This window comes from Zootoca vivipara, chromosome 3 (genome assembly GCF_965207765.1).
Source record: "Zootoca vivipara chromosome 3, rZooViv2.hap1.1, whole genome shotgun sequence".
NCBI lineage: Eukaryota > Metazoa > Chordata > Lepidosauria > Squamata > Lacertidae > Zootoca > Zootoca vivipara.
Genome location: NC_142586.1, coordinates 27890478 through 27902077, shown reverse-complemented (window position 1 = coordinate 27902077; position 11600 = coordinate 27890478). Strand labels below are relative to the sequence as shown.

Sequence of the window (11600 nt, the reverse complement as noted above, 5' to 3'; positions counted from 1 at the left end):
CGTTGAGAGCCACCTTGTCTTCACTGAATGTGTAAGCTTACATTCAATCTTTTAAGACTAGATCAGGGACAGCTGAAAGGCCCAGAGGTTTTCTGCAACAATGTGCCTGTTCCCTACTACCTGGCCCTTCTTGGAGGCAGAGGAATTAGCAGGAAGAAGGACCTTCCCTGTTAATAAACAACAAGGGGTTTTTCTTCTGGGTGTGAAGGACACAGCCCATGAGACAAATAGCCCACTTTCCACCCAAGAGGGATGCCTTCCTAAGGTGCCTTTTCCTATATATATATATATATATATATATATATATATATATATATATTAAATTTTATATTTAAAAAATTGACAAAACATCCATCTTACATATAATATATAAAAACCACTTGGCCATCTTGGCCTGAGACTTCCCTCCTCCTCAACTAATGGTTTTCCTAATTATACTCTGATATTGCATTTTGTTGTTGTTATTATTATCCATAAATACAAATCTTAAATGCACCATTTAAACATCATATTGATAATAATTGATATCTCTAACCGTACAAAACTTCTTGTAGCCCTACTAATGATGTCAATTGTTTACAATTGTTTCTCAAATACAATGTAAATTTATTCCAGTCTTTCAAAAAGGTCTGGTCCTGCTGGTTTCGAATTTTCCCAGTTAGTTTCACCAACTCAGCATAGTCCATTATTTTAATCTGCCACTCTTCTTTTGTTGGGATCTCTTCCTGTTTCCATTTTTGGGCAGATAATATCCTTGTTGCAGTTGTTGCATACAAAAACAATGTTTTATCTTGCTTATGTATTTCTCTGCCTACAATACCCAATAGGAAGGCTTCTTGTTTCTTTACAAATGTATATTTCAACATTTCTTTAAGTTCATTATGTATCATTTCCCAGAAAGCCTTCAGTTTCTTACAAACCCACCACATATGATAGAAGGTACTCTCTTTTTCTTTATATTTCCAACATTGATTATCAGTCTGTACATTTTTGCTAACTTCACTGGTGTTATATACCATCTATACATCATTTTCATTACATTTTCTTTAAGCGAACTGTAAGCTGAAAAATTTATTCCCTCTTCCCAAAGTTTTCCCCAATCCTCTAATTGTATATTATAACCAATATACTTTGCCCAATGTATCATAACTGATTTAACTTCCTCATTTTTCACATGCCATTCTAAAAGTAATTTATACATTTTTGACAATATTTTAATTTTAGAACTCAACCATTCTACTTCAAACCTGGATTTTGTACGGTATATTCAAATCCATTGCTTTTCTTATCTCCTAAGATACATTTTCCATGCATCTTAGACACAGGTTGGGAGGTTGGGATTGCACCCACATTTTCTAAAAGGTCAAACGGGAACTGTAGTTCCTGCTCCTTCTTTCTGTATCCATTTTCCAGCTGTGTCTGTATCCACTCCTATTTATTTTACTCCTGCCTTGGTATCTGATCAGCTTTTGAAACAGTTGAGTCTCACAAAAGAACACAATATGGGTGGACTGAATTGTCCCTACATTGTATGGGACAGAGATACGTCTCCTTTGGCCCCCTCTGGATGTGTGTTTTCTCTTTGGGCTATTGTTGGGTATCTCCTTGCTGGAAGCTTACATTGAGTTTTCTCATTCTGCCATCACTCATAGCTGTTTCACATGCACTGCTTTTGCAGAAGGCTATAAATTGGCTGAAGGGAGGGATGGCTGTATTCTTTATTTCCTCTCAGTAGGAGTCTGTAAATCATACACAGCAGGTACTTTCCCCGTATTCAGAACACTCTGACATTCTGCTCTGTCAATACTGCCATCAATTGAAGATACCTTTTCAGCATGTGTGTGCGTGTTTGAGGTAATACTGCAAGATGTGGCTTCTTCTATTTAAAGAAAAACAAAAATCTACAGCCAGAGAAATTGATCGCCCCCATTGTCCCAACACCTTATGAAGAGACTACTGAAACCAAATAAGGATGTTGTTTTTCCTCCAGTTCAGTATGTGATTCAATCAGCATCACATTTATCATGGCTTCAGAATGCTGCGCCATACATTATCTTAGTACAGTTTTCCAAAAGTGCACTAATCTTGGGGGGGGGGCGGGGATCGAATCATGTTTTTCGCCTGTTGCCATTACTTCTGTGAGAGGAGGTGTGAACAAAATTGTCTTAGTCGTGTTTGTGTCCTTTGCACTTGAGTAGACAGGCAAATCCATGCCATCAAACGCCTGTTCTTGTATTTAGGCAAAATACAAAAGGACAAGCCTACTTTTCCAATGGAAAAGGAAATTTTAAAGCACTTATCCAATAATTTCTATGGCTCTTTTTTTGTAAACAACAACCATTTCTAGTTGTTTGGAGCACACAGAAAGCCCAGTTCTTGCCATGCTGCTCAGTGAACAACTTTGAGGAGAAAGCCTCGGAAAGTAGCATTACATTATGACATGGCACACCTTCCTCAGTAATTGTGCAGAGAAACAGATGGCTTCCCCCTTAGTGGCATGTCCTACAGAAATCTTCTGTACAGTCTCCCTGCAAGGCAGGTATGAGGAAACCGTGGCTAGACTAAAGCTCCCATCATCACTGGCCATTGGCCATGCCAGCTGATCATTAGGGGCGTCCAACAACATCTGGAGGAACGTACGTTCTCCAATCCTGCTATAAGGCATCCATAGACATTTGGGGGAGAGAGAGAGAGAGCTGCCCTCATAGTTTCATGGAGGCTTCCATCTTTTTCTCCATACAATTGCCTAAGATAATAATTTATAATAATAATTTATTATTTATACCCCGCCCATCTGGCTGAGTTTCCCCAGCCACTCTGGGCGGCTCCCAATCGAGTGTTAAAAACAATACAGCATTAAATATTAAAAACTTTCCTAAACAGGGCTGCCTTCAGATGTCTTTTAAAAATAGGATAGTTGCTTTTTTCCTTGACATCTGATAGGAGGGCGGGTGCCACTGCCGAGAAGGCCCTCTGTCTCGTTCCATGTAACCTCACTTCTCGCAATGAGGGAACCGCCAGAAAGCCCTTGGCGCTGGATCTCAGTGAACGATGGGGGTGGAGATGCTCCTTCAGATATAGGACTTTAAAGGTCTTCACCAACACTTTGAATTGTGCTCAGAAACGTACTGGGAGCCAATGTAGATCGCTCAGGACCGGTGTTATGTGCTCCTGGCGGCCACTGCCCGTCGCCAGTTCCTTTGAAATACAGCCTGAAAGTCCTCATACCACCTAATGAAAAAAGAGTAAGAGTGAGCCATGCCTGGTACGGTTTGGAGGCAGTAATTCTTCCAAATATCAGTCGCTGCAAACCACAGGAGGGAAGAGTGCTGTTCTGCTCAGGTCCTGCTTGTGAGCTCCCCATAGCCATCTGTTCGGCCACTTTAAGAAAAGGATGCTGGACCATTGGCCTGATTCAGTCTACTCTTCCTTATTTTCTTACGATCAAATTGTCAGAAGCTACTATTTCTCGAGCTGGAATAATAGATGGGAGAATGAAGGTAGGTTGGCTGCTCAGGGCTGTCTTATGCACATGCGGCGCCGAAGTGCAAAGATCTAACCCAGTCCCGCCCCCCCCCCAGGTTGCCCAATCCCAGGCATGCAGGAGGCCACATCCACGTCTTGCTGGCTCAGTCACCCCCAAACTCATTGTGCAGAGCAGCCCGCAGCAGAAGAGCCCACCGTGGCGCTCCAACCAGTGGGCGGGCTCTTCCCCAGACTCAACTCTTGGGCCCCAGACTCTTGGCCTGGCGTCCCTGAGAACCCGGCACCCGGGTGCCCCACACCCCTAGCGCCTATGGGTAAGATGGCCCTGTAGCTGCTAATAAGAAAATAAATAAAAAATGGTAACCTTGTGGTGTTACATGTAGTTCTGAAAATGCATAATGTAGCATCACCCTTGGGTAAGGAAGGGGGAAAGTAACATGGGGCTGATGGTTCTGGTAGCAGCCATACACTCATTGACACAGCTAGTTCCTTCCTCAGAGGACCTGTATCAATTAAATGTGAAAGTTACATTTTCAGCCTGAGCCACATTTACTCACAAGTAAAGTCTCCCTGGGCTCATTTCCATGTCAATGTGCTCAGGAATGCAGCATTGCCAAACTGAAACCAACCCTAATGAAGTTAAAAGAAAGAAAAAAGGCTTCTCGGGAAGATTTTTACACCTAAATTGTTAAATTGGGGCATGTTCTAGAGAACGTTGAAGCAACTTCCATTATTCTGCATCTGCTGTTGTACACCATCTGCATGATGAGCGAGTAAAGAGGATTTATGATTACTGAAATCCATTTACACAGAGTAGCCGTGAGTGCATTTCCCTCCTTGTTCTCTATCCAGATGGGTGGAAAGATAGTAAAACTCTGAGTTCGAACAAAAATAGCTTTGGAATTCTGGATTTTTGTGTGTGTGTGTGTGTGTGTGTGTGTGTAAAAGTAGATAGCTGAACAGATTCTGCTTAATTTCTGTTATGCAATTAAAAAGGATCTACATTTTGCATCTTTTTCAAGAGGGGTGTGTGTGTGTGTGTGTTTAACCAATTCTCTTGAAAAAGATAGAAAATGTAAATCCTGTTTAACTGCATAACAGAAATGCACCAGAAATTATCAAGTTTACTTAAGGAAGAACCATGGGCAGCATGATGCCCACATAACTACAGATGCTCACTATCACAGTTAATCCGATGTTCTCTTTTTTTTTGTCGAAAACGTATTTATTAATAATGCATACAGAAATCAGAGGCAATCTTTTCTGAATCATGACTCTTTAGGAGCCAATGAAACTTAGCAGGTCTACTCCAGCTTCTTTTGGTAGACTTCTGGGGGAAAGGGGAGTCTGTTCTATTAAAAATCCAGAGTGGATCTGGATTCTGAGGGCCTCTGGATAGTGGCAGAGCACTAGCCCAGTGTGAGGTTGCCATGGACCTCCCTTTGCATGCTGTTTCTGGACCACACCCAGAACCTCATTTGGTAAGCTACAAGTGCCATAAAGAGTCCCGAATGGATTGCTTCAGGTCGGCCTGACTCAGTTTGGGATCTTGGATTTGTCCAAACCATGTGTTGTCAACACTTCTCTTGTGTGGAGATCTATGTATATACATCACTACATGAGTAAGCTCCCTTTTCTCCATCACTGAAAAGGTAATTGGTAGGGCGGGGACCAGCAAGGCTAGCTCCTGCAGTGCAGTGGCCCCCTTTCCCATCATTCAAAGCATATAGTGGGCTTATCTGAACCTCCTTCAATTTTTTTAAAAAACAATATTTGTTGTATTTATTTATTTATTTATTTATTGCATTCATTGTGTTTATATCCCACCTTTTTCTCCAGGTTGTTGAAGGTTGAATAGATGGTTCTCCTCCTCCTCTTTTAATCCCCACAAGGTAAGTTAGGCTGAGAGGCAGTGACTGGCCCAACGTCACCCAGTGAGCTTCACGGCCAAGTGGGAATTTGAATGCAGTTCCTAGTCCAACACGCCGGCTCTCTTAAAGGGAAGGTAACTTTTAAATGGTAAATTAACTTTAAAACTCACTAAACTCGTTTTGCATTGACTCTAGACTCTCTCTACTGGTGATAGTCTTGGGAAAGTGACAAATTCTTGTTACCTGTGTTATTTGTGCCACTCCTGAGATGGTAAGTGGTCCCTCCAGAATTAGGTGGGATGTGTATGGTTGCTTGCATTAACGGAGCTCTGCTCACATAAGGTTCTGCCAGCTGATTTTGGCCACTTGACCATCCCACTTTGTTCTGCAGGATCTTCTGACCCTCAGGAGTGGGGTTTAGAGGGGCCATAATGGGAAAAGAAGGCGGGGGGAACCCTCAACAACCTTTCTTCAGCTCACAAGTCTCAGGTTCCAAACCAATGGCCCTCCCATATCTCCATTTGCTCTCACCTCTCCCTTCTCCTGGTTATTTTATCCATGGCAGCTGTCTCTCCATGTTTTCCTTTGCCAGCGTATTTTGTTGAAGCACAGAAGACCTAATTTAGACAACTAGGCTAATGGATGGTCAGATAATTGGGGCTTCGCATTTATAGCCTTGGGTTTGAAAAACCCCACTCATCTTAAATGAGCACTTTTCATAGGCATGATTAGTGAACCCATCCACAGTGTCCTCTGAGCAAATGTGTCTGGTTTCGCCATCCTCTCAGAGTTGGACTTCACATCCAGTTAATAAACTTTCCCCAAAAGAAAGCTCATAGCTCAGTGGTGCGCTCTCTCTCTCTCTCTCTCTATATATATATATATAACCAAGACAGAGGAAAGAGCCCTTGGAAATTACCGAGTGAGACTTTCACTTTTGATGTTAGCCTAATTAGACATGAAATGAATGTTTTCCAGCTAATTGACATGCTTTTTAATGCTTGTCTTAATTATCACCTAAGATAACAGTTTAGTTAACATCAAACATCAACCAATGATTTTGTTGTCACTATCTGAAAAAGCCCTAAGCACCAAACTCTGGTTAGCACCAAGTTCCTAATGACTTTTTCCTAATAAGTTTGAGTGTTTTGCTGATTTTCTTCCTCCATGCTCTGTGCAACCCAACCTGGAATAAGAGATTTCTTCCTTGTCTTTGACCCCTCCTTGAAGGCCAACTCTAGTCTGCATCTACGGTTGATACCAAGGGAAATGTGGACACCGATCCTTTGATCTCTCCATTTGCTTTGTCCCTCTGTTCCCTCTCCTCCAGTTTGTGGCCCAATCTTCTAGGCAAGTCCCCAAGCCGGACACACCTGCCAGCATTGCATGACTGGCCCAAGACATTTTGATGCCCGTAGTACTAAACAAGATGGTAACACCCTCTCCCACCCACCGCCAGTATTACTACAAGTCAAAAATGGGGAAATGGTCCTGGGGGAGGAACTTCCTTTCTTCCCCTCCCCCGTAATAGTGAACCAGAACAAAATGAAGCTTCAGTATTCCAAATTGAAATTTGGCCTTGGACCATGATCTGAATCAGACAGCCTTCAAATCAGTTCAGTTCAGACCAAATTGGGCTGATTTTCAAAGTGTTGAATTAGGGTCTTAAACTGCTATGAATGCACACCCTGCCAGATATGAGTAGAATGTGCTGTAGTTTATTTATCTGTTTACTAAAGACTGTCCGTTCCATCTTTCCATTTCCAAAGAAACGTCCCAGGCAGTTCGCATCAAATAAACAATAAAAAAAGCAATCTAAACAAGCAGTCACAAAGCAATCTAAATAAAAAGCATGAAAAGCCACAGGTAAAACCTTCAACAACATAGAGCCCTGATACAATAGATTCAAGTGGCAGACAGACCTAAAGTTTGCAATGTCAGAACAAAAGAGAGGCAAACAAACTTCCACATTGCCATTGTGAAGCACTGGTTTTGGAATCCAAGGACTTGCATGGTACTTTGAATGGAAAATGTTTCCTTTCCTTTGTTGAAAAAAATGGCTCCACAACCCTTTTGTTTTCCTTTTTACACAACCTCCCTGTCTCTCACATATAATTTATGTATTCATTTGTTGATTACATTTATATCCCAAGGAACTCAAGGTGGCGTACATAGTTGTCCCCCTTCCCATATTATTTTCACAACAATCCAGTGTGGTAGGTTAGGCGGGTGGCGCTGTGGTCTAAACCACAGAGCCTAGGGCTTGCCGATCAGAAGGTCGGTGGTTCGAATCCCTGTGACGGGGTGAGCTCCCGTTGCTCAGTCCCACCTCCTGCCCACCTAGCAGTTCAAAAGCACATCAAAGTGCAAATAGATAAATAGGTACCACTCCGGTGGGGAGGTAAATGGCATTTCCGTGCGCTGCTCTGGTTCATCTGAAGCAGCTTAGTCATGCTGGCCACATGACCCAGAAGCTGTCTGTGGACAAACGCCGGCTCCCTTGGCCTATAGAGTGAGATGAGCGTCGCAACCCCAGAGTCGGACACGACTGGACTTAACTGTCAGCGGTACCTTTACCTTTACCTAGGTTAGACTGAGAGCGAGTGACTGCCCCAAGGTCTCCCAGTGAGCTTCATAGCTGAGGTTAATTATTGCTGAATTGTCGTTGATTGCTATGTTGCTTTTTCCAGCCCTGGATGCCACTCTGAATATTTTAAACTTTAAGGGTGTTCAGATAATAAAGGGTAAAAATGCTCTGCTCCTGAACCTTCTCCTGACCAGCTTCCTCTGATGTTAGGACCAAGAATGAAACATCTTGTGGATTACTTATTTTAATTCCCCTGTTTCCATTTATTGAAACTGAAATGGTTCTGTACTCAGGGTTGGGTTTAGTGGGTCTAGTCAAAGCATTGCTAAGTCTGGATCTAATTCTCAAATGTTTCTAAAGATGTACAGTACCCCTGAAATTTGTGAATCCATATATTCATCGAAATGGAATCCAGAAGTGGACAAGGATATACGTCAACATACAGCAACAAAATGAGCTTAAACCCATTTGAGTTGCCAGGGTGTTATTCCCTACCAGGAACAGAATGAGTTTATTTTAAGAGTGTTAGGCTGCTGTTATATATTCCTTTCCGTGATGTAAACACGAAACAGGATTTCTCAACTGAATGCAATTAAAGGTTTAGATTTCTGGCTTGGACGCAATTATCTGACTGTACATTTTGCAAGTCTCATTTTTTTCCTCTGGAAGCAAATGAAATGGGGGGGGGAACTTCCTCCTCTTGAGCAACTCATCTTTTTTCTTTCTTTTTTTTCTTTTGGTAGCTCAGTGCAGTTTGCACACAACTACGTATGATGCATGTATCCAAAACAGCGATATGCTACGTTAAATATATCTCAACTCAAATTGGGGCCGGAAATGATTTCTGCGAGAAACTCCAATGCTAATGATACAAACCTCATGCATCTTAAGCAGCCTGCAGATTATTCAAACAGCCATCCCTCCCAGATACCCAGTCTTGACAAAATAAAATTAGACCAGATGCCCCGACAACTGCATACATTTTAATAGTAAATAAATGAGTCCCCAGTAGTTCTGCTGCTGTTAGCATGGGAGCTGGTTTCCAGCTGCTTGTTTTTGTGCTAACAGCTGAATAAATACGTTTCTGGTGCAATATGATTAGTTGGTAGCATAGCTGCCAAGTTATCCCTTTTTTAAAGGGATTTTACCTTATGCTGAATAGGCTTCCTCGCGAGAAAAGGGAAAACTTGGCAGCTATGATTCAGGTGCATTGAGGCAGCACCGGATGTCGGCAGCTATGGTTGGTAGCTCAAACTTCAGATATATGCCACCTACAGTTGTTTACCTGGGAGCAGATGGGATATAGCTTACCTACTTTCTAGTAACTTTTAAAACTAATCCGTGTGGCGAGTCAATGTCAGAACCACACACATACACAGCCGCACTCTCACACATGCACACTCATGCACACATGCTCTCGGAAGAGTAACACGTAGTGCTTCCAATCCAGCTGCCACGGCACTGACATGGGAGGAAAAAGCCTTCTAACTGAGTAATCCCTATTGAGCAGGCAGAGGAATTTGATTTCCCCACCTCAGCGCTGAGCACCACAGCACTGAGATCATGAGATAAAGCTGTGGGGGCTGACAGGACACTTCCCCTCTCTTAGCAGACTGGATCTGGCCCCGTGGACCACGGGTTTACCACCACTATCTTAGCTACTAAGCTGTGCCAACCCAGATGGTATAACTCGCTTCTCAAGGAGAGGCAGCTTCACGCACAAGCTGCTTAAATGAAAAGGTTTTGTTTAGATCTGTAGTAATTCTAAACAGTTAATTTTTAATGTTTTCTACCTTTTCTACCTTGCCTACAAAGGTCCGTATAGTTAAAGCTATGGTTTTCCCAGTAGTGATGTATGGAAGTGAGAGCTGGACCATAAAGAAGGCAGATTGCCGAAGAATTGATGCTTTTGAATTATGGTGCTGGAGGAGACTCTTGAGAGTCCCATGGACTGCAAGAAGATCAAACCTATCCATTCTGAAGGAAATCAGCCCTGAGTGCTCACTGGAAGCACAGATCCTGAAGCTGAGGCTCCAATACTTTGGCCACCTCATGACAAGCGAAGACTCCCTGGAAAAGACCCTGATGTTGGGAAAGATTGAGGGCACTAGGAGAAGGGGACAACAGAGGACGAGATGGTTGGACAGTGTTCTTGAAGCTACCAACATGAGTTTGACCAAACTGCAGGAGGCAGTGCAAGACAGGAGTGCCTGGCGTGCTATGGTCCATGGGGTCACGAAGAGTCGGACACGACTAAACGACTAAACAACAACAACAACCTTTCAGTTTCTGCATTGTTGGTACACTGTTGTTTTAAAAAACGTCGGTACCTTATTGCATGCTCTTTTGTTTTAATTGTGTTTATAATACTTTCTGCGCTGCTGTGAGAGCCGCTCTGTGCTTTGCTTAAAATGTCAAAGCAAACGGAAAAATAAAATCCTGAAAAAATCAAAGCAACACTACCAAAAACCCACCTTGCCAAAATTGCTTCTTGGCTAGGCCCTGCTCATAAGACGGGTGGTATAATAATAATAATAATAATAATAATAATAATAATAATAATAATAAATTTTATTTATACCCCGCCCTCCCCAGTCAAAACTGGGCTCAGGGCGGCTCACACCAATAAAATTACAATAAAACATAAAAAGCAATTAATTAAAATACAGATTAAAATACAGTATTAAAATTTAAAAAGCAGCCTCATTTTAAGTAGTCCATAAATCCAAGCCACGAGGGAGGAAAACACAGGGGTCAGACTAAGTCCAACCCAAAGGCCAGGCAGAACAGCTCTGTCTTGCAGGCCCTGAGAAAAGATGACAAATCCCGCAGGGCCCTGGTCTCCTGTGAAAGAGCATTCCACCAAGTTTTGGATCAAACCAAAGCTTATCTTGTCTACTCCCTGTGTTCCTCAGTGATCAACCCCTTTCTTCTGGGAATCTACCATCAGGGCACAAAAGGGACATCCTTCTCTTGTTTTTGCTCCCCAACAAATGGTATTCAGGGGATACTGCTGCCCCCTATTGGAAGTGTAGCATGAGGAAGCCACAGCTGCCACCAAGGACTGCCCAGTTAGATTCGAGTTGAAGAACACTCCCAAGTTGTGAACATAATCCTTGAGCAATCCACTCCAAGACTGGTTGCAACCCTCCATCTTGCTTTTGTTTACTGCATGTCAAGGGGGAAGGGAAAATTATTTCCTTTTCTGAGATATGCTTCCCTTTCCTGAGCTTGTTTACATGCATGCATTTTTTTTTTCCTTTCCAAATAGCTGACTTAATGGATAGCATCAGTTTTATAGCTTGATGATCTTGAACATGACAGCTCACCTGCCTGGGTGTAAATTGAAATGCAAACAATCGGGATGGAAATTATGAATCACTGGATCCATCGTTTACGTACAAGCTGCCTGAAGTCTTAAAAGCAAACACATTTGGCATTGATTTAGACTGTAGCTTCCTGACTCAATGTGCATGAGCGAAGGAAATCATGTTTGAAACTAAGCCCTTCCAAAACGATGGATTGCACTTGGCAAGGGTTTCCTGGGATATTTCAAAAGGAGTGTTTTTATTTTATTTCAACTTTATTTTCAGAAGGTTAGGGGTGACTTTCTCAGAAGACTACCTGCGGCCTAAGGTTTGACAATTCTATTGTTT

The 11600-nt window shown here is 42.4% G+C and overlaps 1 long non-coding RNA gene across 1 annotated transcript in view; it reads right to left on the bottom strand.

Annotated features, from left to right (window-relative positions):
* Positions 1 to 933: 933 nt before the first annotated feature.
* Positions 934 to 11600, bottom strand: part of LOC148686198 (uncharacterized) — a 31105-nt gene continuing 20438 nt past the window's right edge. Inside the window, exon 2 of the long non-coding RNA XR_015949372.1 lies at positions 934 to 3231. This is a non-coding gene — a long non-coding RNA (uncharacterized LOC148686198). The remainder of the gene's footprint in view (positions 3232 to 11600) is intronic.